This window comes from Lathamus discolor, chromosome 3 (assembly GCF_037157495.1).
Source record: "Lathamus discolor isolate bLatDis1 chromosome 3, bLatDis1.hap1, whole genome shotgun sequence".
Taxonomy (NCBI): domain Eukaryota; kingdom Metazoa; phylum Chordata; class Aves; order Psittaciformes; family Psittacidae; genus Lathamus; species Lathamus discolor.
The window spans coordinates 107819463-107847346 of record NC_088886.1 but is presented as its reverse complement, the minus strand read 5'-3'; the positions used below and the strand labels follow the sequence as shown (position 1 = coordinate 107847346).

The following is a 27884-nucleotide window of genomic DNA, read 5'->3' as shown; positions in this document are numbered from 1 at the left end:
AACCCAATACACTGTAATTATAAAAAACAATTGGTTTTTTGCATAGTCTTTTCCTGATGACAAAGCACAAACTTATCAGTCATTTGAGAATGAAAAAAAAAAAAAAAAGAAAAGGACGAGCATTTTTCCTAAAAACACTGAAATATTTGGGAATGTTTTCAGAAAGATAAAATACATATTCATACATAAAAGCAAATGACCACGTACCCCTGCACAGTGAATCTCAGTTATGAGCACAAATATTATTTACTGGGCTGGCAAAGGGTGACACTGTGCCCAAGAAAATGAGCCCACCAGAAACCCAGAGCACTGATAAGTACAGTATAGACACACCTGTTCTTTCTTCATGCTGTTACTGATCTTCATACTATCCAGGTTCTATTTATTATCAGTCATTTTGAATTTTCCCATGTGACAGAGGAGCACTGACAATCCCCAAAGAGGAACTAAGCAGCTTTTCACGTACTTCATACTGACTGAGAAAAAGAACAGAGGATCAACAACAGAGCTCAAAATAAAACCATTCTCCAGCTTGGTAACCGTAATATGATGTAATGAAGTGTAGGTACTAACAACTAACTAATTTACTAGCTTGTAAAGCTCTAAGAAAACAGCATCAAAGAGAGATGGCATTTTCGTCACCAACCTGAACTTTCGATTTCCTGACACTGGGTATCACAGCCTTCTGTCGCATGCAGGCTATTCTGCATGGCCATGTGTTCAAAGATTAGATCCAAGTGATTTTTCAGTCATTAGTAGCCTGCCATAAACATAAGATTTTATCACCACAAAACTATTTGAAAATCTGTGCTAAAGTCAGTTCAAGACTTTGTCTGGGGGAAACAAGATTGGATATAAGGAAGAAATTCTTTACTTTTAAGGTGGTGAGGCACTGGAATAGATTGCCCAGGGAAGTTGTGAATGCTCCATCCCTGGCAGTGTTCAAGGCCAGGTTGGACAGAGCCTTGGGCAGCATTGTTGTAGTGGGAGGTGTCCCTGCCCATGGAACTAAATTATCTTAAGGTCCTTTCCAACCCTAACTATTCTATGATTCTGTGATTCTATCAACAAAACCAGAGTGAAAGCATCAGGTGGCTAGCACACTTATGTAGGTTGTGGAAGACTTAAACTTCATGTCTTTTTCTGCCCAGAACGGAAAAATGGCTTAGCTATGTGCCTAGAGGGTTTCCCAGCCAGGAAGATCAAGGCTTCTGTTGATGCATAGTTAAGCACTGCAAAATTAAACAGTTGCTACCACTGTGAGGGAAGCCCGCACACTCCAGTGAGTAGGCTGCAGCATCTTTCCTTCTGTCTATGTATGCAAATAAGCTGCACCACATGAACTGCGCCAGCAGCATGGAGTGGGGGACACACATGGTGACAAGGAAGTTCACCTGAAAGGTAAGACTTTGATTCACATTTCTGCCTGAAGTCCAGCCATTACAATAACTTCACCTTCAAGGGAACAGCTGGTCAATCATGAAGGAGACCTGGCTGAAATTACTTAATTACTTTGTTTTCTGCCAAGCAGACAAATGTTCATTAGAAAGATGTCAGGTGCAGAGTCTAAAAATTTACTTCATAAACATCAGGTTTGTATTTTTTGCTAAACCCTATCTCTGTTCAAATAACATTAAAATGATAATGGAAGAACTTGTTCAACAAATTACATCATTGGAAGAGCAACAAAAAACAGCCCCCACTGATGAATGGGGCAAGGTAAATATGCTGCAATTGCCTCCAAATTTTATGGTGTCCCCATAAACATGATGCACAACAGTAATAAAGTCCGACTAATGTGATATAAAAAGGACAGTTACAACAATACCAAGTGGTCAATCATGTACCTGGTCTGACAATTTTATTACTGCAATGGGTCATTATTACAGCAGGACATTTTAGCTCTCTTAAGATATTTCAAGGGAAAAAGACAACTACAGGACAAGGTACATTATGAACACTATAATTACACCCCACAGTTGTTTTTCACCAAAAGCAAAAGACAATAACATGTCATAAGCCAGAGTGACGTCTAAACCTTTCTTCTGAATCACAATAAGCCGTTCAACAGAACATTACAAGAAGCCCTTTGTTTCTCCTCATTCCCTGTCACAAAATATGACTCTATCTAATAAACGTACCTCTGCAGAAAATGATACCTTTATTTGCCTGGAATGAAAAGTTTTTCTTACAGATAACCATTTGCATATCTACACAGCTTAGACAACTCATTGCCTGCTTTTTAAACTGTTTAATATTCTCCCAGTCTGTTACATTCTGTTACTCCACATGACACCACTTTCAAGGAGGAAAAAACAGAACTCCAGAATAAGATGAACAGAAACCCAGAACTCAGATCCTCTCTATGTCTAGATGTCCAAAATTTGACCGTCTCAGAAGAGTCCACTCCTCTTTCACACCCCCTCCCATCACACGATTTTGAGTTTTTTCAAGTTTTCTGTGTGTCAACACATACTATGGGAAAAAAACCAAAACAAAACAAAAAACAACCAACCAAAAACCACACTATATTCTGACTTCTCCTATTGATCTTATCTTTCACTTTTTCTGACTACTTCAATGATCACTGGACCAAAAACACTGAAAGTCTTTTTCTCCTGATTCTGCAGACATTCTTACAATATAATTTTATCCTAAACCAGGGGACCATGTATTTACACATAGCTGCATTCCACAAAAGTGAAAAAAAGTTCTGCATTTACTGATGAGATTTCCAAAGCCAGCAGCACCTACTTACCATACAGCTGTGCTGAATTAGTATTGTTTACTACAGGATATACTATGGGATAGATTTAGTGATTTGCTACATCTGTGCCAAATGTGTGTGTTTGTGTTCCCATAGAATGACAGCTGCTCTACTCTTAGTCCAATGACAAAATTTCTTATTATTTCAAGGGCTGAAAAATTTACCATATAAAGTGAAATTACTTGGAGTCTGCACTGCAGAAAACTCTTCCTACAGCTCCTCATTGTCCAGCTTAATTGCTTGGATGGGTAACAAATATCAGATTTTAGCATGTTGGCTCTGCCCTGCTAATATAAGGACATGAAGGTAATGGTCACTTCCTTTGAGACATACAGGTTTTCATAGCAGCAGAATAAAAAAGTAAACAAAAAGAAAAAATACTTCTGTGCTAAGGTACTTTTGGACATGAACCAAAAATTCTCCCTTGAACTAACCATATGTTGTTTCAATACCCAACTGCATCATTATTTACAGCATTAGGAGCTATTATACAATATACCAATGCTTCCAACTTTTTAAAGCCTGTATAGGATGTTTCTAACTATATAAACTGTAAAAGGAATACACAGGGATAACAAGAGTGAACAAATTACATCGTGGTAGACTCACTGTCTACAAATTCCTGGTAGTATGTTCCATTTCCTCTAAGTAAACCAACAGCTGGATGCAGACTATAATCTCACTGACCTCTGTAATGAATATCTCTAAATCAGGCTTCACACCCTACACACAGCTGAAGCCAGATTCTCTTTAACAAGTGCCACAACTCTCTAAACTCAGGAATGGGTAGAGGCCTTAGCCTGAAACAATGTAAAATAAGTTGTATCCATTAAATGCTTCATTATGCAATGTCTAGTGCCTCTAAGTATATTCTCCCTCATAGCCAGAGGAATGTGCAGTAATAAAACTGATTCATAAATGGTAAAAAAATCATCTTTTTTCTTCCTTTTAACAGATCCAGATAAACCGTGAACCAATTTACTACCTTCAGAAGTTTTCCATATATTCCCCTTCAGTAGCAATCTAACCACAACATGTAGATCAACTTACTTTCAAGTTCATTTACAAAAACGGCATCCTCTATTAAAGCACCAGTTGAAGCAACAACACATATCTTTTAATTAACTGGTATATCACAAAGCAAAAGGCTGTTATCACTTCGCGAGCATCAAAATGTATTCCTGCAGGGCAAAATTCAGCCTCAGAGTATACAAGATAACTGCTTTTAAATGATTTTCTGTTTCTGAGACAGTTAGATGAGCCTTCAGTTACAATTCCTTCAGGAAAGGCTCTGTGCTACCCCAGAGCATACACTGAAGGACTATTTCATGTCTTCCAGTCTAATGGGTGCAGTGCTGACTTCTTAATGTCTCTAGCATGTGCTGGCAGTGAAACATGAACACATACCAGGGTTATTTTTATTTTGTGCCTTAAGATAGCAGATCTTTCTCACATGAAAACAGCCACTTCAACACTACCCATCATTTTGTAACAATGAGAAGCAAAACATTGGTGGGTTTTTTGAGGTCAGCCCTAGGTGGAAAAAAGAGAATTCAGGGTAACTCAGATCTCACTGCAAAGTTGATGGAGGGTCTTGCATTTAAGTGGAGCTGCAGCAATTCATTTTATAAAGAATTTTATAAAGAATTACACAAATTAGTTTCTCTAAGGAGCAGTATGTGTTAACTAAGAAGCATCTGTTATGAAATATCACTGTGAGGGAAAGGAAACAGACATAGTCACCATCATCTTATCTTTTTTCCTACATTAAACAGATTAATTAGTTCTACCTAATTTGCAGCACTATCTTGAGCAATCAACCCCACAAATGGATGAGGCCAGCAGGCCCTTTATTTAGGATTCTTTGTTCCATGCTGGCAAATCACAACAGTCATAAACTTCAGCATCAATGGCTGCTTTATACCGCCCAAGTGATAAAAATCACTAAGAGCTTATCAGTCAATATGCACCTCAATTTATTACAGGGTAATTTATTCCAGTTGCTCATATAAGTGACTGGAAATCAGGAATCTTTAGCTTATTTCCTTTCTTCATATCAGCTTTCCCACTCAAAAAGATTTCGTTCACATATTTTAAAGTTTATTTATAATTTTATATTCAGCTGGGAAACTTTGATAAATCTTTATGGGAAAACTGTAGTAAACTGGACATACTTTTTCAAGATGGTGAGTTATCATTTATTGTGCAAAGATTTTCACTCTGTATTAACTTTGAACATGACTTTTTGTTTACGCTATAGTCGCCACATTGAAATAAGACTGCCAGGTTGTGAACTCACCTTGATAATGGGCTAGTGCTTCTACTCAAGCAGTGGTTCTGCTCAAAGCAGCTGCCAAGACACACAAGGGTAACTCAGATGGGGGTAGTTGTGGGTCAGCCAGCAAGGACTGTTGATGCCAAATGACTTCCAAAGCCAAAGGTTTTCTTAGTGTAAATTAAAAGGCACCTTGCCAGAGGGATCTTATGACAACAAAGACTCTTGAGATACCGCAGGATTAGGACAGAACATGATCTCAAAGGAGATGTAGCTTTAGAAACCCAAAACCTGAAAATATGTGTGGGGTCTTACTATGGAAGTGTGCAAGAATGCCACTAATGGGAAAAATCAATCCATCTCTTATTACTCCAAAAGGGCTTGAAAATACACAGCGTTCAAATTTAAATACACTGAAACAGACAGAAAACTCTTCCAGTAAGAAGATGAAGCCATGTTGCAATAGAAGATGGTTATGTATTGCTGCTAAGTGAAGTAGTGCTGTCGCCTCTCTTGTTATTTCCCACAGAAACCATCATGAAAAATTTCTAACTGAAGACAGCTGAGAAATGAACTCATTTACACTCCATTTAAATATGTTGGGTTGGAAAGCTTTTACAATATCTAACCAGAATGGCTAACATATACTATAAAAAATACCTACTTCTCCATTGTTATTTTATGAATTAACTTCATAATTTTCTATAAGTCTATTTTGTTTTGGCATCCTGAATACACATATTTAAAAAAAAAAAAAAAACAGCAAAACCTTAGCAAAGACACATATGTGTATATAGTCACTGTCAAAGCTACTCTCATTTATAAGCCATTTCTCAAAAAATCAGGAACATTTAAATACTATAAAATATACTGGTTTTCAGTTTATAATAGAAAGAGCAAACAGAATTTCATCAGAATTTCTATTTAGTCAGGAATACTCTACCTTAATTACTTGTGAAAATTAGGAATTTTTTCTTATATTAGAGAAAGGGATTTCTCTTGACATAACTATCATCATAAGCATCTCAGAACATATAAATCCAGTAACTTTAAAATATTTGAATATAATTCTAAAAATGAGTTTGCATTTGAAAGCTCAGAAAACTTTTATTCCAATTCTTCAGAAAATCATAAATTAGAAAATAATCAGGGGGTATAGTCACCAGAAATAGTTGAACAATAAGCAAAGTTATGTTGCTTGCTTCAACATTGCTGCCATATATTGCTGCAAAAATATTAGTGTTTAGCCTGTTGTACAGCCACTATAAATAGGGAAAATAACATATGCACGTTTGAATAACTATGGCCTTTTATATCTTTCTCAGATCACAAAAACCTAGGCATTTTTATAAACAAGATCAATAAAGCTGGATTCTAGAACATTTTTTTCTCTCTTTCCTAGCTGAAATCATAAGTCTTAAATATGAAGTGAGCTCAAAATACACTGAGACAAATCAATATTGATGCCACAGATAACTTCTCTGAGAGGCAGCACAACTTATACCAGGGAGAGCCCCAACAGAGGAAGGCAGTGGGGCCCATAGCAAAGGCAGAGCAATCCGGAGAGAAGGCTTCAGCCTCAGCAAGTTGGAAAATATATGGATTCACTCTCTCCATTTCACACTTTTTCCCAGCAGAGCACTGGTGCAAATTAAATCTGCAGTTTGTGAGGCAGTGAGAGAAGATCGAAGTAATTTAGTAGGAGAAATCCCAAAAAATCTCATTTCAGATATGAATCCTAGATAGATCAATTTCACTTGTTCCATGCAAGTGCAAAATGCAAACTCCCGTATAATTGCTGCAAATATTAAAAATGCTGCAAAATCAACTATTTTCTGAAATAGCTTGCTTTGAGCATAAATACGTACCTTTTGATTCACAAAGACAGCCTGGCCACTGGGAAAAGTGCCCAACACGCCTGCATCAGACAAGCACAGGATTACGAAGGGTCTGTTAAAATTTCTCCTTGCAGCTTCACAGCATATCAAGTCTCTTTATCAGTAGCTGAACAATAGCTTCTCACACCTCAGCTTTTATTTTACTCTTCCCAGATATGCCTTTCTCCTACATAAGCTTTCAGACAGTTTCTAGACAGAACAACTGAACAATTTAATTATAAAAAGTTTTTAAAGCAGGAATAATCATATAACTTTTTTCTGACTCAGGGTGTCTGACAAAATCTCGGGTATATAAGAGTACCTTTACCTACCTGAGTGACCTGATGCTGTTCAAACTGCTGGACTTGGCACAGAGATGCAGTGATTTTTCAGGCCTGCTTTATAAGTTACCTGTGTAACTTATAAGTTACCATGTAACTTATGTAAGTTACCATGTCAATAACTTTAGTCACAGCTTCTGTTATTTGGTGATATAATGATTCTCTGAGCAAAGACAGTGAAACCCTCTTATAAGTTTCTGGCGTATGTCCAATCATACAGGATTTGGACAACTGAGATCAAGCAGGCCTTCTCAATTTTTATAACATGTCTTAAATGGTGGCTGTAGGAGATTTGGAATAGCTATTTTCCACCAAAAGTTGATAAGCCAGCATGATGGGTCACTCCAGTATCTCCTCAACACTGATCTATACCCTGTTACTGCTCGAACTGCACCTCTTACCTTTATTGATGAAGGGGTCAGCACCTGAAGGCAGTCACTAGCAATCTACCATTCATCAAACCAGCTCGGAGCATCTTCACAGACATGCTAGCACAGATGCACCTTCACAGGGCATAGGGGTTTGGAAGGCAAAACCGAGGCAGTGAGACACTGTCAGACATATTATTTCCCTCTGCAGTGTCATTCTGTTTTCTTGGGAATTGCAAAGGACAATGAGGAGAGCAGAGATTTTCACTGGTGGTGTATAAATAAATAATTTGGCAATTAACAACAAGACATAACGAGCATGGGTAAGAAAAAAAACATGGTTTGCGAATAGGAGACTTTCCAATAGCCAGGTGTTATCACCGAGTGAAATGTAAATGGTCTTCTCTGCTTTTTCCTGATGTTTTCATCTCCAGGTAATCCTCTGTTACATAGTCATTTGAGAGATGGCTGCAATTATGGGGAAAAATTATCCTTTGCTTCCCTGTAATGGGGCTCAGGGAAGCCTTAGGACTATTTAATTTCCATACGCCTCCTGCACATTAATGCATTACTGAGGGAACTGCAGTTTGTGTACAACATGCAGTCATCTTCTCCCATCTGAGTCGCAATGTGATTTGGACATAGAAACAAGTATTGTTCATAAGGAAACAAGGAACTGAGAAAAGAAGGATGGATGAAGGTTAGTGCTATTCGGGAAAGACTTTGTGGCACATCTCAGGGTTCTGGCCAACGTTTTGCCTTTTTTGTCCCCTCTTCTTACTGCCTTTCTGAGCAGAGAGACATTTGCAGGAGGGATTTGAATGAAGCAAGGTGATTCACCACAAGCTTGCTGAAAGGTGTCCATCTTCAGAAGGTAGTTCATTGTGAGGCAGGAAAGAGGGATATGGGGAAAAGACTAAAAGAGGAGTGGAGAACACCACCACTGGCACAAGACATAAGAAATAACATGGGAAAATGGAGAAAGCTGTGATGAAAATGAAGGGTAAGTATGAAAATTTTTATACCAGTGCTTTGGCTGGAGCATAACTTAGCTGGGTTAATAACATGATAAAATAGAGATAGAATAGTTGGAGCAGGAAGTGTTTGGATCCCAGTTAAGAAATTTGACTGAAGAGAGAATGTGAATTTAGAAGTTTTACTCAGCAAGATGTGACTATTTGGGGTGCACTTTACATCCTGCACTGGTAAATACAAAAGCCCATTTTTGCCACCTGTCACTGTGTGGCTTGTGTCCAAATAGCTGAACTTTTAATATTCAAACAGCATGGTCATATCCAGTCCATTGGCTGGGATCATGCTCCAGCCTTGCTAACTCCAAAGACCAAACTAGGAGAGGGCTCCTGCTAATATTTTAACAGTACCTATGATGGTGAAGGCTGGCACTGGTTAATTTCCTGCATGAGCCAGATGTGAGAAAAGAAGAAAATGCTGGAGATGAAGATTTGATCATTTACCTTGATCGTGAAGACAGTGGACAGCAGTGGTAATGCAAAACATCACAAACAAGGATATAACAGAAAGAGTTTGGGCAGAGAGACCATGAACTCTGATCTGGGAATAGCAAGCTCGAAAAAATAGTAAATACATATGAACACAAACAGCCCAGATTAAGGCTTGTCTAACTATCCTTCAGCCTCCTTCCTTCACAAAGTTTTGAACATCAGGAGCTAAGACCCAGCTGAGGTCATCAGGTATGATATCATCAAAAACAGATGATGTCTTGAAAACTCCTAGAACTCTTAGAAATTGGTTTTCTTCAAAGCAAAACACTGCACAGGCTTTTCTGAGCAGTAGACTAGTGATTTTGCTAGCTTTACACCAAGTGTTCTTCATATTTCACTGTTTCAATGACATCAGAAAGTTACTAGCACAAAAATGTGTGGATTCCGCAAGTTTTGCATTTTTCTGCACTTTTTGCTGTTTCCCTCAAGATCCAGGCTTTGGTATGGGAAATAAATGAAGAAAGAAATCCTTGTGTTTATATGTATTTACATTACAAAGACCCTTCACAGTATAAAAAATTGCTCTCTTTTTTAGCTTAGTCATAGATACCTGCCTGGAGTAAAAAAAAAGGGGGGGGGGCAGAAAAAAGGATGTTATTCTCCACTCTACTCACATCAATGATGCCTTAATTTCAAAGATTAGTAGAGACTTTGTAAAGGATATAATGCTAAAACCTAGATTAATCTCTTAAAGGGTCACCTTCATTATAGAAAAAGATTTACTTTTGTCAGGAAAGAGACAAATAAGAGCCAATCAATATAGTTGCCTCTGAAAAAGCCTAGCCAAACTACTTAATTCGCAATTCCAGCACATATATGCACATTAAAAATGGTAATTAATAATACATTCCCTCAGTTCTTTATTTCCTAGGGGCCAACTGGATGAGAAAACAATTGGGCTTAAGGAAAGACTTTACAAACACACTACATACACGTTATAAACTTAATTGTGCACAGATGGATTCATTTGGTACCTACATCTTTTTGGACAGTATTAACTGCCGTTAATAATGTATTAAAAAGGAAAAGCTGATTATTGTGATAAAAATCAAGGGGGAAAGGACATATTCTTTCCATTACAAAGGCAGGAACATGCAGTTTGTTCCCTATCCATCACTGACTGATGTTAACTGCATTAGTTAAACTTTTGACATGTTTTAAGGCTCACTTTAAGAAGCATCCCTAATCCTGGGTATTGATGGAATTAAGATGTTTGCTTTGTTTCTTCTCCTAAACGTCTTCAATTTTGCCTGCACAGTAATATGCAAATACAAACATTTTTGAAAGGAACAGTCAGGTTTTGAAAGACATCTCAAGTGAAACTGCAGTAAAAAAAGGTGGTCTTTACTCACAGGTAGGTTAAGCCTGTTCCCCAACAGGAATCCAAGATCCTGAAATGCTAGCAGCTCAGAAAGAGCTCTGACTAGCTGTTTTGCATCTTTCAGTTAAGATGCAGATTTACAAGATTCAAGGGAGCAGCAGGCAACTCTGAAGTCCCATGGCAAATAACTCAATTAAATAAAAGACTAACAGGTAATATCTATTGTTTCTGTCAAGGAATGTTTTTTTAAGAGCTGTTTGTACCAAATGCCACTCAAGCTCACCTAGCATGGCATTTTGATCAACTTAGGAAACTCTTAGTGTGAGAAGAACAACTATGCAATTTGATTTTGCTCAGCTTGTTTTCATAAAGCAAGTAGTTCTGCTTGAGATCTGGTTTGAATACGTTATGCTTCTTATTCATTATTATAAAAGATGAATTTTACCTTTTAAAGTGACAACACAGCCAGACTCTACACCATGCATTACCTATGTGAACACTCCCTTGAGAACAAAAACATCCGCACAAAACCCAAAGGTAAAAAATGCACCAAAATCAACTGCACATGAAACTACTATGTTGTTTATTTCTGAGTATGTTGTAATGACATCTGTTTTTATGAAGCTCTGATTGTTGATGACTTACCTGTAGCCTTTTTCTTGCCTCTGAGATATCCACAAAAAAGAAGAGATGATGATATAAAGTCACTCTGCTCTATAACCATGTGTGACACACAGTTTCACTATTTTATGACCTTTTGTGCAGAAGCAACTTTAGTAACACAAAAAGCACTATGAAAAAGGGAGTATGTCCCACTTTTAGCACTTAGATATCTAAGAAAGGAGAGAAGGGGACACAATCAGTGCATGTCCACGCTTCCCAAACACAGGATTTGGGCAGTAACACAGCACAATTTTTAAGGCTTTATTCAGCTTATGCTTGTCCTTTTTGGGGAAACAGTTTGCAGCTCACATCAATCAAGCTCCTTCCCGTTCTCTTCCGCCAGACCTTCTCCCTGAACACCTTACCGCAGTACTTCTTAACCCAGAAATTATCATGGACACAATGCTGTTGGACACTGGAAGGTGAAAAGTAATATAGAAATAATGCTCCAACAAAATGTACCTGTTTCCTTAGTACCAGCATTCTCTATTGACAATATGGACATAAAATCCTCAGTACATAGGTAATCTTTGCCTGCACCAAATTTCCCTGCAAAATACCTCCTGGCAAAAGCAAAGTAAAACAAAACACCTACTATGCTGCACCTGTCTGGGTACACGCTGGTTGCAGATAGCTTTAAATAACTTGTGGCAGATTATTGCATTGAATAACCAAAAAACGGTTGAGACACAGCCCTTAGTAACGCTGAAGGCTGAGCGTTACAGCTTACCTCTGATTAGAAGGAAATGCGGATGAAGATTCACGAAGGATTCAGGGAACAGCAAAGCAGTTCTGTAGGAAGTTCTGTAACATGAGCCTGTTACTTTCTGGATTGTAAGGGAATCTTCTGGAGGACATCCGACTGCTGTCCATAGCCCAGTACTTTTTATTTTTATAAAATGATGTAATTGGAATCATATACCACAGACACCATCTCACTTTTACAATACAACAAAGCAAAACTGATGTGTATTGATCTGGCCATACAACTCTAATGAAGTAGAACTCCTTATACAGTGTGATTTCTTTTCTGATTGCGTTACTCTACCTTATTTCTTCTATGTCACAGATAAAATATTCACTCATTCAGTGACATTAACAGTAACTTTACTAATATGGAGCACTGTGCTTATGTTAATGGGGGACTGAGATCTAGCAGTTTTATATTGAAGAAATTTTCACTTGTTTCACCAAATCTGCTAAATACCATCTGAATTCTATGCCTCTTACCTAAATGGGCTTGAGATTATTAGCTCAAGAAACATATTTTTCCAAGAACTTTAATTCACTTAACTGTTACAACACCTTTTTATTCTTTTGGAAGGAAAAAAAAAAATAGTTCTCAAGTGTATATGAGCAGCCACCTTTTCAGCGATACATTAAACAGTTCACACAACTACTACCTGTAACACGGATGCAGAGCACCTGGAGCCAAAATGGTACAAAATGGCCTGTGCCAATACTATAGCTAGAGCCAAAAATATCCCTCACTGCACAATGTCAAGAGCAGCAAAGAAACATGTAGCAAGATAGGAAAACCTTCTAGAGATGACAAGAACAGCAGTTTACCCTCAGTTTTCAGCAAGCTTATTGCAGAGATGTTCCATGGAAACTGCATTGGGGGTTTGAGGGAGGGCAGATACAGGAAGGGGATGGGAAGAGTGGGAAGGCTTTGAAGGCTCCAGGATGAGACAGAGCACCTCTGACTGTGCCAAGAAGTGAGCCACCAGCCCTGGCAGGTGGCCTGGGATGGCAGGGAAGAGAGAGGACAGTGAGAAGATACTGGGAGGTTCAAGCCCATGTGCAGACTTTGCAGCCAAGACTTTGCAGCTCTCATCTTTGCAGCAGGGATGGTCTGTTCCCACTCTGGCACACTGGAGACCAGGAACTGTGAGGGGATGGCTCGCACAAGGAAAAGAAATCGTTAGCAGCAGCACGAGTATGAATATACCCGTGGCCATTTCACAGTCCAGATTTATTTACTCCTGTAGATTCAGACTTTGAGCTCCAAAGCTTTTGAAGACAATTCTCCCTTCAAACAGCCACAAACTTCCTCCTACTGAAAAAAACAACATGGATGAACCACATGCAAGTGCGTTTTGTCCTCTTCTAAGCTTGCCCACATAGTAGATCGACTGTGGCTGGCTGCCAGACACACATCCAGCTGCTCTCTCACTCCCCCTCCTCCACAGGACAGAAAGAAAATAAAAGGAAAAGCTTGTAGGTGTTCATAAAGACAGTGTCCTGGTTTCAGCATGGCGCTCAGCAGGTGGGGTTAAACCACAACAGAAAGGGAGATCACTTATAAATCACTGTCGCAGATAAAACTAACTCAACTTGGTGAAAATCAACTCTATGTAGTGCCAATTAAAATAGACTAAGGTGGTGAGAAACACAGACAAAAATTAACACCTAAGCCCCATCCTTCACAAGCTCAGCTTCACTCCTTTGTACCTGACTCCAAGTAGCACAGAGAACGGAGATTCGGTCAGTCTCCCTCTGCTGTTCCTTCCTGACCATACCTTTCCCCTGCCTCAACATAGCCCTGGCACCTGGAGTGCTTCCCTCCTCCTCCTCTCTCCCACCTCAGTACTAACAGGGCTGTTCCTCACACTTTTGTCCTCACTCCTCACATTTCCATCATTCTTCCCCTCTCTTACATCTCCTTCCTCAAAGTGCCACCACCACCAGGGCTGAGAGGCCGGGCTGAGAGGCCAGGCTGTGCCTGGCCACAGGGCCACTAGAACCAGCTTCCAGCACCAACTGTGTCCCCCCCGGGGCAGCCCCAGCCTCTGCTCACAGAAACCACTCAGCTCCGCTGCCTGTTCAGTCTCTGCAAGGCTTCACCAGACAAGCACACCACACACAGGAGTAAAACACCCCTAAATCCTACATAAGCCTTCTTCACTCTGGTACAGCCCTGAACCACACACAGCTCACTGCCTCCAGGACAGGAGAGAAATAGCGAGGGCCTGACAAACATTCCCCTATGGAAGTTGTTTGGCATCAGTAACTCTACTAGCATCATCCTCACCTATTACCTTTTCCATTTAGTTGTCGAATATCAGTGAAAGACAAATGACGGCTCAAAATAAGGCAGAGAGAGATAACAAATTTTGCGTGTAGCTGTTCATTGACTCCTTAAGAGCCATACCAACAGCTGCACTTACAGCTTTAGTTAATGAAAGCAGAAGACAGGGATGTATCCCAAATTTTCACAGGGTTTTAGGGTCACCGTGTGTATTTTGGCTCCATCATCATGACTGGATTGTGGGAAGGCACAGGTTTAGCTAATTTTCTGTCTGTTCTTCTATCAGGTATTTCATTAAATGATACAACAAATCACCTCTAAATTTGAGAATTTTCTTTTTAATTGAACTCTAAAGTTGCATTAGTCTGCATTTATGCTGTCATTAACAATAAATCTGGACTTTTTTCCTTCCCTGTTAAAAGCCAGAGCTGCTCATCTAAAAATAACTACTGCCCTTTAGCCCAATAGGTTTTATGTGTATATTTTTCATATTATCATCTCATGCTTTTAGCCTCAGTAATGATATTTCAGTAATTAGATACAAACTGGCATGCAAATTGCTAGTAGCAGGTTCCCCTCAGTGATCTGATTTATAGCATGATAAAAATTTTACTTCCAGGAAAGCCAACGCCAATGATGAAGAAACAGCTCACAATGCATCAAGCGGTGGCTGACACACAGTGTGATGCTCAGGCTATGCCGTCCAGGATCACTGCTGCAAATTCAGGTTTTTCCATGCCCAAATGTCCATCAGTATTATCAAAATGCATCATGGAGATTGCTTGTTCTGACAAAACTCTTTCTGGTGGGTGTCTCTGCCCCATGTCTACCCTGCATCCTGTTGTCAAAGAAGTTAAGAAGAAAGTACATTTCATCACCCAAAGCACAAGCTTTTACAACTCAATTAATTCTCTGACCTGCACGATGTACTATGCAATCACCAGAGAAAATCAAAATTGCCTACATTAGATCAGTGAACCAAAAATCATAGAATCATAGAATAGTTAGGGGTGGAAAGGACCTTAAGATCATCTAGTTCCAACCCCCCTGCCATGGCAGGGGCACCACACACTAAACCATGCCACCCAAGGCTTCGTCCAACCTGGCCTTGAACACTGCCAGGGTTGGAGCATTCACCACTTCTTTGGGCAACCCACTCCAGTGCCCCATCACCCTCACAGTAAAGAACTTCCTTATATCTAACCTGTTTAAGTTTATCCCCTGTTTAAGTTTAAACCTATTACCCTTGTCCTATTGCCACATTCCCTGATGAAGAGACTACAGTCCTTGACAAAGAGACACATTCTCAGCAATGACAGATATCCATTTTTTATTTTATTCTTTGGATGTTGCTAAGTACACATTTTAAATAGTGAGAGCACTTTCGGTTTTCCAGTAGGTAACAATCTTCTCTGGGCTGCTACATGTCTGCTGAAAATTGGACCACAGTTCATTCCTGGGTCAATGTCCATTGGTAACAGGAATATTTTTATACCAGCACATCTTTGATGAAAGCACCACACAGACAGGCTTAAGGCAGTTTTTCTACTGTGTATCTGTCGTCACTTGGAAACAGGGTGTTATCTCCAGGAAGCCGGGCTGGCAGTGAAAGAACTGTCCCTTCTCAGGAGTGTTGACAGGACTTATGTAAGTGAGAATAAGACATTCAGGAGATATGAGTGTTAACTACCCAAAAGACACATCAAAGTTTCAGTACACAGGATGACATTGTGCTTCCCTAAATTCTTTTTGTTTTTCATTAAAGGATTGGTTTCCCTTTCAGGTCACGTTTACAACTGGTTTCTGTAGCTTCTGTAGCAATTACCACAAATGACAGCTTGGCCTCAGGAAAGGGGCAGAGACACTGCAGAGTTAAGCAATAGGAGCCTTGGAGAAAATGCGGACTGTGGTGGAGGTTTCCCACTGAATTCTGCAAAAGCAGCTCTCTGTCATAGGCACCTATTTTCTGCATCTCACGCACACACACATTACATGCCACTTTGAGGTTTTATTTGTTAATTTTCTGAAGTCCTTTGAGATCCTGATATTCAATCAGCACAGTTTCAATTGTTGATATTGACCTATGAAAATCTTTGAAATAAAAAAGTCTGCTTGTGCACGGTAAGAAAATGAAGTATTGCCACTTCGAATGAAAGAGCAGTGTGACTAATGACAGCATCAGTAATCTGATGCTCTCTGAAACTACGGCTGTATAATAAAACAGCCCTTCTATACTGATAACTTTCAGAAAGGAACTATAACAGCATCCTTTCAGCTAGAGCTTTCCATCTCTCCAGATATTTCATTGCACTCCTAACTTCAATATCACCTTTATTTTAATAGCAAGGCTTTGCATGATAATATCTCCTGTGCTTTGGCAGGGTCAAAAACACCAATGCAGCTGGTAGCAGAGAGTCAACAGTAATTTCTTCAGAGAACTATTAAGTAGATAGATACTTTTGATACAGAAATTTCTTTTGGTCTGAAAACTCTTACACCAATTTCCAGCAGAGAGGCCTTTTTTTGACCTTGTCAAATTAAAAGTGTAAATATCAGTCAACAGGTGGGAAGCGGTAGGGTGGTTTGGGGTTTTTTGTTGTTTCATTTTTTTTTAATCAAAGTGCATTTGAGCTCACTAACCTTATGCGTTTTCACAAGCTGATTAAAATGGGCCCAACTCAAAACACATGTGCCAGACAGCTGGCATTTTTTTTTCTAGGAATAAAAAAGAAACAACGGAGCAGAGTACTGACATGTACTCCATTGATTTTAAATAAGTTGTGACTGCATACCAGTGGACTAAAGTGCATAAGGATTCTCAAAGAAACTAAGAAATTGCTTTGACCACACACACAATGTATTGCAAGAGACAGTACATTGGTAGAAGCATAGTACTGCTAGTCAGTGACTATACCAGCCCAAACCACAGCTCTGATGTTGCTTTACGTATACTTAACCAGCTCATTAGAGACTGTCTCATGCTTTCTCCTATCAGTTACGACCTTACATATATTTCACATCATATTATCTTGCTTTCACGATCAACTGCTTTATCCATAGACTAAGCACTTGCAAAAGTACCAGCTAGACTAGTGTTACCACCACAGTTCATGCTCTATATCATTAAATAGGCTTTATATTATGTTCAGCTCCCTCCATCCTGCACAGACTGTCATTAACCCTTAGACAAATTATGACCCCTCTGTTCCTCCCTCTGGCAACTTGCTCAAATGCCCCATTACCTCAGTTGCATGCTAATGATTATCGACTGCCATATTTTTCAGGCCTCTATTGGCATTACTACAGAAAGGATCCCTGCAATTGCCAATGAGAGCTTTAACAAGCACTTCTCTATACAGCACAACTAAATCCTGGAATGAGGAGTTCCCACAGGAGGCTGAGTAGACCAGAAGCATGATCAAGAACAGGCCAATTCCCACATGGTTCCTGTGCAAAAAGGCTTTTTTACCTTCCAGCCCAGCTTAGCAGAAGTACCTCTGGTTTTATATCTTCCCCACTGCAGCACTTTGCAGTGGTTTGAACTCCTATCTGCATGAAGCAGTGGAGCAAACATCTGTAAGACGATCCTGAGCTGTGATAATCAATAGGAAAAGTGGCCTAGCACTTAGGAACCTTAGTAAATGTTTCTTCTGTTCCACAAAAACCAGAAATAGGTATGTACTCGGGCTGAGGAATGCTAAACACTGGTCAACAGGAACGATTTAAACAAGAATAGAAGAGAAAACAACACATCCAGAAACTCAGTGTCACAGTTTCCATACCTGGAGGAAACACTGCCTGTAGGATTCATCACTCACAGTACATGGCCTATTACCTGGCATTCAGGGGCTTACCTTAAACCCAATAGATACTGAATGGCTTCACCTGGGATGGCAGTAGTCCCACTCATGTACAGAGAAGAAGCTCACATCTGGCACCTGCAGCCATGGCTGGTTTATGCAACTGCTCAATGACCCTCATGGGGTCCCAGCACTGCATTGCCACCATACTGCTTGCCCAGGTGCATCCTGCTTCCAAGTGAATCATGTTCTTCAAAAAATTCATGACTTATCAATCAAAATCCCACGTACTATCCCTGCAAGCCAGCAGCCCACTACATGTCCCAGTTTGTTGGACTGCACAGCGGGATCAATCCACACAGGCTGCACAAGCAGTCCAAAACCTGCCTTTTGGACACATCAAAAGCTAGTGGGAAATAAGTCAATAAACCTGGCAGATAGAGAGGGAATTGTGAGGAGGGCAGCAGCAAATGATCTGGGCTTAAACCACATACCAAACCTCTGCGGCTCCTCTGTTCTTGTATATAAAATCCTTCCTTATTCATGCAATTGAGCAAACTTGGCCAAATTTGTCTGCTATCCTGGATGGTGTCCAGAATGGTCTTAAAATAAAGGATAGCAATTGACATATAGATTTCCTTATAGTGGCCTTCACCAAAGGCACTTTGTTATTTTTCTTTGTTACACAAATTTGCCACTTAGCACATGCACAGCAACTTCACTCCCCCAGTGCCAGCATGCTCCTGTGTTGAAGTAAAACCATGACTGAGAGCAGAGAAGTCACTGCTAGGCAAAATCCAGGTTTTACTACACACTAATTGTATTCACAGCAATCAATAAACTCCAAGCAGCATCTCTCCCTGGCTGCCACAGGAGGCAGCTGGGAGCGCATAACTGGAGCTATGGCAGGAGGGTACTTCCCTATGACGCGGGCAATTAATACAGGGGAATAAGACAGCTAGAGGAGTGTGGGTTTATTCTCTCCCACACAAGAAGCTCAGAGTTCACTGTCTAACCTCTACTGGGAAAACTCAGACTCGCCTTTCACCTGGGAAACACTGAGCATCTTCAATTTCCAAGGCAACCAGTAGGATCAATGGGTGCTCGGCCTTCTCAAGGGCTGCAGAAGCAAAGTAAGGCTGAGCCCCTGCTGTTGCAAACATGCTATTTGAAAGCTTCCTTCCACACACACCAAACCCTCTCTTCTCCTAATTCTTTATGGTATTTGCTAGCTTGCATATAGCACAGGCTGATGTTTGCATTCAAGGCACAAGTGTCCTGTGGTTACCTCACTGCATCATATCTTCATTAGCAGCATAAGGGGAAACAGCTCCAGCAGAGGGAATGTCTGTCATCATGAAAGAAAACGTTCTCATTAAAAAAAAAATAAAAATAAAATGTACTTATTTTTCACTAACTTTTTCTGGACTGTGCTGGTGAGCCTGAATATTTGTAATAACCAAGCAATTTGAGTAACTCTGTAACAAACTCAACAATAATTCAAAAGTAAATATAAGCAACTGTTCAAAGGTTCAGACCAAAATTTAGCAGGTTCAGCAAATCCTATAGGATAATACAGGATCCATACATGCTTTCAAAATACAAGCTAGATGCAAGAAGAAACCTTGCTCTTTTCTTTTTTTCCCCCTGTTGCATTAAATCAATGTGGTTTTTTAGTTGACTGATTTATAATTTTTTTAGCTTCTATCCTTATTTTGTCTTTTGCAATGTACATTTCAAGGAAAGAATGAGACAGTGTTTAATATAATCCAATACAGCAGAATCAAAACAAGCCAAAGGACAAATCCATATATTCATTTCTTCCCCTTCATTTGCTCTCATATCTTCACCATTCGACTATAAAAAAATAACACTAGATAACTAACAATTCCTGCAGTGTTAGGCTTCAGACAACATTTAACCTGAGAGTCACTTATTCATGTGAATGGAAATAAGTCAGGTTTTGTCACATCCTGATCCACATTATGGTATAAATAATCAGCTGTTGCCACGGAAGCTTTAAATAAAAAATAAAAACTATTCAAATGAACAGAAATTGGTAAGATAAAAAAGGCACTATATAAATCGTATTCTTCTTATTAATGTTATGCTTTTTTTTTTTCCAGGAATCAAAACGGCACACTTTGTGTGCATTCAGAAATCAGAGTCGTATTCTGAAATGTTTAATTTACATGCAAATTAGATTCAGGGACCTCCTTGTTGCAGATACTCCCTTCCATAATAAACTGGCCTTTAAGCCTAAGTAAAAGGGTAATATTATGGCAACAAGATTATTACAGGTCCCGTAAAAGTTAAGCTTCAAAAAAGCTACACAGATTTGACTCAGTGACCAGAAAACATAATGCAGAAGAAAAAAGAAACATTAGAACAATAAAAAATCTGGATCTCCAAAGCAGCAAATGTGAAATCGCTTTATTTTAGAATAAACATAACAAAACAAATATTTTTGGAATTACACTATTTTCTACCATGTAAATCATGTACCCGAAGGGTCCTGTGTGTCACCTTGATTCTTCCAGCAAAAATGGTGACAGTTTTCTCTATTTGGTCCACAATCTCTTGTTTTAGCTCACTATATTTCAATGACATACTTGTTAATATGGTTTCACAATGGTGGCAGATATGGAAGCAGTAGTTTTGCAACACATATTATCATTCAAAGCCTGATGAAATGAAAGGAAGAACTCCATAATACCTTTAACCACAACAGCTCTGTCTGGGACAAGCCTTGAAAACTGTTCTCCAGAGAATCATTTGAACACAAGTTTCACCAAAACACTGGACTATTCAGGAGCTGCGCTTTGTGTGAGCAGTGGTATCATATTTACCCTTTATCTCCACTGCAACAAAAATGTTATTTGATGGAAAATTGCATGTCCTGAAACAAACAAAAAAAAAATAGAAATATGCTTTTTCTAATGTTCCACATTAGGTTGGGCAAGTAGGAGATACTGAAAAATAAATCTGTTCTCTTTGCCTGCTTCTGGCTCAAGAAGCCTGAATGCAACAGCTCTGAAGACATCTTGCAAAAGTGCATGTTTTCATGTTTGAGCCCTTTCCATGGAAATGAAAGACATCAGACACCTTGAAAAATCAAGCTTATGCAACTGTGAAAGACTAAAATCTAGTGACTTTCACAGAGAAGAAAATTACTTAACTCCCCTCTTGCAACTTTATTATATGTAGAAATAAAGCATTACAGCACCATTGTGTTGTCCATGGGTGTACAACGACAATATTAGTTCAGTGCAAACCTGCAGAGATCCCACAGTGGTTTCGCAGTAATACAAGAATATATTAAGAAATTGTTTGGGAAGTGCATGAAAATGCCATGACAGTGTCATTAAGAGCCTTTTGCATTGTGATGGGAAAACAATTTGAATGCTATTTGCATAGAGATTCTTATTTACAAGATTTTCATGTTGGAAAATTAGTTTAGTACAATTATATTTGTGTGTGGCTCCAGAATTTCTGCACTCATGCAGTTACTAAGCACAGGCCTAATTTCTACCTTCCTGTGTGGTGTACAGCTTCCAGATGTTGCAAAGCTGATCTCAATCAAATGCGTACAATTAGACCTTTGTTTCAGTGTCAACCAGAAACTGAGTTGGTGACAGCCATTTTATCACAAAGGTAGAGGAGGAGGAAATCTTGCCTTTGGGGTGATGAATAGAGACTGTAAATTCCCTCGGGAATGCCGTCCAGAGGGACCTTAACATGCTTGTGAGGTGGGCTGATGCCAACCTTATGAAGTTTCACCATGACAAGTGCAAGGTCCTACACCTGGGTTGGAGCAATCCCAGGCACAGCTACAGACTGGGCAAAGAAGAGACTCAGAGCAGCCCTGCAGAGAAGGACTTGGGGGTGTTGGTTGATGAGAAAATGAACATGAGCCGGCTTCAGTGTGCGCTCACAGCCCAGAAAGCCAACCGTATCCTGGGCTGCATCAAAAGAAGCGTGACCAGCAGGTCAAAGGAGGTGATCCTGCCCCTCTACTCTGCTCTCATGAGACCTCACTTAGAGTATTGTGTGCAGTTCTGGTGTCCTCAACATAAAAAGGACATGGAACTGCTGGAACAAGTCCAGAGGGGGGCCACGAGGATGATCAGGGGATGGGAGCATCTCCCGTAAGAAGATAGGCTGAGAAAGTTGGGTCTGTTCAGCCTGGAGAAGAGAAGGCTGCGTGGAGACCTCATAGCAGCCTTCCAGCATCTGAAGGGGACCTGTAAGGATGCTGGGGAGGGACTCTTCATTAAGGACTGTAGTGACAGGACAAGGGGTAACGGATTAAAACTTAAACAGGGGAAGTTTAGATTGGATATAAGGAGGAAATTCTTTACTGTGGGGGTGGTGAGGCACTCAAATGGGCTGCCCAGGGAAGCTGCGAATGCTCCTTCCCTGGGGGTGTCCAAGGCCAGGTTGGACAGAGCCTTGTGTGGCATGGTTTAGTGTGAGGTGTCCCTTCCCATGGCAGGGGGTTTTGAAACTAAGTGATCTGTAGGTCCTTTCCAACCCTAACTATTCTATGGTTCTATGATTCTAAATTAAACCATCAGCCCAAGTGAGTTACATCTCCAGGGACAGGCCTGTCACACTACTCATTTAAGTAGGGCTTTGCAACAGGAAATTTAAAAAACAGGTAAAACTTACCAGTTTGGGCTTCAGGCTAGCAAGTGACAAGTTAAAAACTCCAGTGCCAAACCAAAAATAGGTTAACGCACTTTGCTCTCAAAGATACCGTTTCTCGGGAGACATGGCTCCTAAACACAGCCAAGTCTCAGCTCCCATAAACAAGGTAACATCTTCTGCTGTTGCCATGCACAGCACAGTTGGAAGGGGAGCTACTGAAAACCCTTTTGCTGGGAGCAGCATCGAAGCATGTCTGGTCTCCATCTGCAAGTGCCCTCCAACACCTCTGGTTGCTGCTGCGCTGTAACTTCATGACCTTGTGTTCCTTTGGTCTTAAAAACTTTATGTTCAGGGAAAGATAAATCCATCTGCATAGAAAAGTCCTCATATACTGGACAAAATGAGAGGTGGAAGGAATCTGACCAGTTGAATACAGACAAGTTACTGTCCCAAAACCTCTGTGACAGCAATAAAGGGTGCTTACTGCCTCTCAGACAGATGGTATCATAGAATCATAGAATAGTTACGGTTGGAAAGGACCTTCAGATCATCTAGTTCCAACCCCCCTGCCATGGGCAGGGACAACTCACACTAAACCATGCCACCCAAGGCTCTGCCCAACCTGGCCTTGAACACTGCCAGGGATGGAGCATCCACAGCTTCCCTGGGCAACCCATTCCAGTGCCTCACCACCCTTCTCCTGTTCTTCGTTCACTAACTCATTTTCTCCCAACATCTTCAATTCCACCATAAGATTTAATATCATAAACATTCTTAGCTAGTTTAAGTACTGCAACAATTTTGATTCTTAATTACACACTAGGCAAAAAATTAAAAAAAAACCAACAAAAACCAAACAAAAAAATTTGGCTTTTCCCTTGGGTAAAAATTCCATCAGATTTCTTGGCTATTCTAGTCTATAATTTATGTTTTTATCAGCTTACTTTTTAAAAAAAAAAAAAAAATTGAATGACCAAACTTGACCCTTCGCTCCAAACACAAAGTACTTCTCAGAATGTTAACACAATACCTCAGAGATAGCAGTTTTCCCTGCTTGACCCAAACTAGCATCTTATGAAACAGCTTTTCCTGCTGCTGCTTATGGAGTAGACTGGAGGCTTAGATGTGACACACCTAGTCTGATTTCCTTACCAAAGACAGGGTTTGACTTTCAAGCTTTTTAAGTATCCCCATGCCTGCAAATATTACATATGTTAATTTTGAACATTAACTTAAAAAACTGGGAGTTTTTGCAAATGATTGTGAATATTTTATGTTGGTGTTAGAAAACTTTTGCAGGACATGGACTTCCATGCGAAAAGCTAGTTATGTGAAGTTATTTATGTCAGCAATTGCAGCCAAGGTTGACCTTTCATTCTGTTTCTTTCTACATACACAATAAAGTTAATAATCATACACTTTCCCCTTCTCCCCCATTCCCTCAAATAACACGTTGTAATGAAATAACAGGCTTTCTCTCTCTAACCATACTGGCCCAGGTGGCATCTAGCAATGTTATTAATTTGCACAGATCAGACAAGGTCCATAGAAACCATAGACATGAAAATCCCCATCAGAAAGCACAATTGCAAACCATAGATCAGACTAAAGCAAAACGGTACCATGCGTCATTTCTGATCCACTTGCATGCACTTTGTGGTAAGAGATTAAACCCAGGCGCAGCCCACAAAGCCACTGGGCTGCAGGAACTCATCCAGTGAAAGCTGGTGACACCTGGGTCTGGTGTTTGTGTTGCTGCTTTCCTACCTCAGCATCAAAGCAGAGAAGCAGGGAAGAGCAGGATGGTAGGAAGTACTTGAGACAGCTCAGGTGGGCTGCTCTGGAATAGCTGTCTTCTGCATAGGACAGAAAGTGAATTTACTAATTCTAAAAAAGTTTGAGACTCTGCTTTAAAATCCATCTTGAGGCCAGCATGAGCATGACTTTTCATCTTATCTGAAAGATGAAGCTTTCTGATTGAAATTAACTATTCCCTTTATAAATGTTCATAATGAGAAAGAAGAAATTAGCACATACATTTCAGCTCCCTCAAATGGTGGCAACACACAGCCTCAGTTATAGAGGGGGGCTGGTGCTTCCTGGAAATATAAAATCATTTTTTCTCTCAATTTCTTTTCATTCCTCAAGAAAATGGAGATTTTCTTCACTAAAATGTTCCCAGACTGGTATCTTCGTATCACTACCAGTTCCTCTTGTCATAATTTCATTTCCTGAATAATTTCATAGCTCACTGCTCTGACCTATTTCTAGTCTTTCCATTTCTTCAATTTGAAGAGAACTACTGCATTATCAGTGATTTATTAGGGTTTTATCTATGGCTAATTATGACTGATTTCAATAACCCGCTTTTCAAGCTGTCACAAACAATTGATTAGCACACACATTCTTTAAAAACCGTGTCTTAGATTCACACACTACATTAACTCATTAATGATTCCTGCAAAAGATGAATAATAATATGATAAATCATTCCAATCATGCCATAAAATTTACACATGCAGTTCTTAACCCTATTCTACCTGGTACCATGCAGGTGACCACATAAATACCCTTCAGTGTGCTAATTAATCTATTGTATTTTCTACAGAACAAGGTAATAAATAGCCTAATCAAGCAAAAAAGTCTTGAAAGGCTCACGTGCCCACTTTTTTGAACATTTCATAATGTATACGTAAAGCACATTCACAGATGACATTCTTCATTTTTCTTCCCTGCTCTGCGGGCGTAGTCAGCATAAATGGCAACATTCTACATATATGCATATATGTAGAGCATCTAAGCATCTTAAGCTCCCAGAAAAAAATTCTTCCTAGCTATTGCATTTCCTTGAATGGGATGACTTAGTGTAAGGTGCCCCTGCCCATGGCGGGGGGTTTGGAACTAGATGATCTTGAGGTCCTTTCCAACCCTAACTACTCTATAATTCTATGATTCTATGTGATGATGGGAGAGGCTGGACAGCTGGATTAAAACAGCATCCTAAACTACAGAGGGTTGAATTTGGTTGAAACAAAACTCATTCCCATGTACAACCTCAATTGCATGTGCTAGGCCTGTTGCTACGTTACCAATGTTTTTGCAAATTGAGTCTGAAGTAATAAACACTTTATTTGAAATCAGCTCCTAGTATAAAAAATATTGGTTAGCAAAATAAAAGTGAGCATATTATTGCTACTAAAAAAAAAATGTTTTCATGCAAAATTTTCTATACTCCTAGATTTAATGAGAATTTCCCTGGATCTTGCAAGTGCTTCAGCGTTTCATAAGCTCTAATCTGGCCTAGTCACAAATATGTGTTTGACATATAGATTAATCTGGGCCTACACATTTTACTTAGCTGGCCTTTTGCATTAGGTCCTGTGTCACAGTTAGCCAAGCAAAGCAACACGGTCACCAGAAAAATAGCTTTCAGTCTAACATGAAAGGAAATAGCTTTTTGAAGCTTATTACAGAGTACTCCTACTGAACTAAGGTGTGGGAAGTGGAGCACAGAATGAGACAGACCAGCCTTCTTATCAACTTTTACTCCATGCAACCAAAAATTGTTTCTCCTCCAAGAGCATATTGGGCAATTACAAACAAATTTGATAAGACATGAGAGTCTCAAACATTTTTAAGTTCCTACAAGTTTCTGAACAGTGCTAGTGGGATTATGGCATGCTTCTCAGTTTGCCTCTTACCCTGCAGCCTTTCAGTAAGTGAAGAAGTCTTCACACAGGGAATGGCTGCAGACTAAGTTCAGTTATTACATGCCACTACTAAGCAATATACATATGCTGCTAGCCATCCAGCCCACATGTCGTGGTGTAAGGCCAGCAGGTAACTCAGAACTACACAGCCACTTGCTCATTCCCTCTCTTCTTCCCCACCCCACCCTTGGAGGGAAAGGGAAGAGAATTGAAAGAATGTAACTCCCAAGTCAAGATAAGAACAGCCCAGTAACTAAGGTATAACACAAAACCACTACTGCCGCCACCAATAATAATAATGATAAGGGAAATAACAAGGGAAGAGAATACAACCGCTCACCACCCACCGACCAATACCTAGCCCGACCGGAACAGTGATCTAACCCTTCCAGGTAACTGTCCCCAGTTTACATAGTGGGCATGACATGCTGTGGTATGGAATACCTCTTCGGCTAGTTTGGGTCAGGTGTCCTGTCTCTGCTTCCTCCCAGCTTCCCCTCCTCCTTGCCAGAGCATGAGACTCAAAGTCCTTGGTCAGAGTAAACATTACTGAGCGACAGCTAAAAACATCGGTGTTATCAGCGTTGTTCCCAGGCTAAAGTCAAAAACACAGCACTGCACCAGCTACTGAGAAGGAGAAAAATTACTACTACAGCTGAACTCAGGACAACACACATTCCTCAAATCCAAACATCACACTTCACTCTTCTTCTGCAGAAATCAACTGGAGACATGGGAGGGAACGTAGGATACAATGGGGACACTGGAGATACTCAAGCAAGAGAATTATAGTAGTAGGCAAGAGCTTCAGACCCTTATGAATTTAGGTCTAATTCCTTCTGCTGTAAATGTAAGGACTTGATTATCTTTTTGTAACTGCAAAAATGCTAATTTTGGGGAGTCCAGGAAGATATGCCTCTTTTTCTTTTTATGTGGCTCTAAGTAAATGTCGATAGTATCATTCACATGGCAAACATAATTAGTGAGACTGGATTGTAATAAAAACCACAAAGTTTGAAACTTGGAAAACATTTGCTTGTTGTCAGCAAAGGTGCAGGTCTACCTCTAAGGAGCTCAAACCACCTCCAAGTGAGCTTTCTCTGCCAAAGCTTGCTTTCAGGAATTGCCTTTCAGGTATAGAGCTGTTACCTACCATTCACACAGATACGAGGCAGATAAAACTTTATACCATAGCAGAAACCACTTGGGCTTAAGATGGCACTGAAAATTATTGTCACCTAGCAGCTGTTTAGTAGCCCACACTAAATGAACTTGTAGCTCCAGCTCCAGGAGTATAGGAGGAAAAGCTCCTAAAAGCTTTGAAACATCAAACCACAGCTACAGCTCTGCCAATTCGGTTTTTCCATGTGGCCATGATTGAAATTCACTTTAGTTTCCTTTCTGAGGACAGTTAAAGCCAGATGAGCTCAGCCATCTGGTTTTGAGGACAGCTAGAAATAAACCAACAGAGTCACCAGGGAAATGCAAGAGGCACCAGTAGCACTGCCACACCCCAAAGGCTTATGCCTGCAGCTCTGCCCCAGAGAGTTTCATATGG

General features: G+C 40.0%; 1 long non-coding RNA gene across 1 annotated transcript in view; it reads right to left on the bottom strand.

Annotated features, from left to right (window-relative positions):
• Window positions 1-435: 435 nt before the first annotated feature.
• LOC136010237 (uncharacterized) overlaps window positions 436-27884 on the bottom strand; it is a 180358-nt gene continuing 152909 nt past the window's right edge. Inside the window, exon 7 of the long non-coding RNA XR_010610801.1 lies at window positions 436-476. This is a non-coding gene — a long non-coding RNA (uncharacterized LOC136010237). The remainder of the gene's footprint in view (window positions 477-27884) is intronic.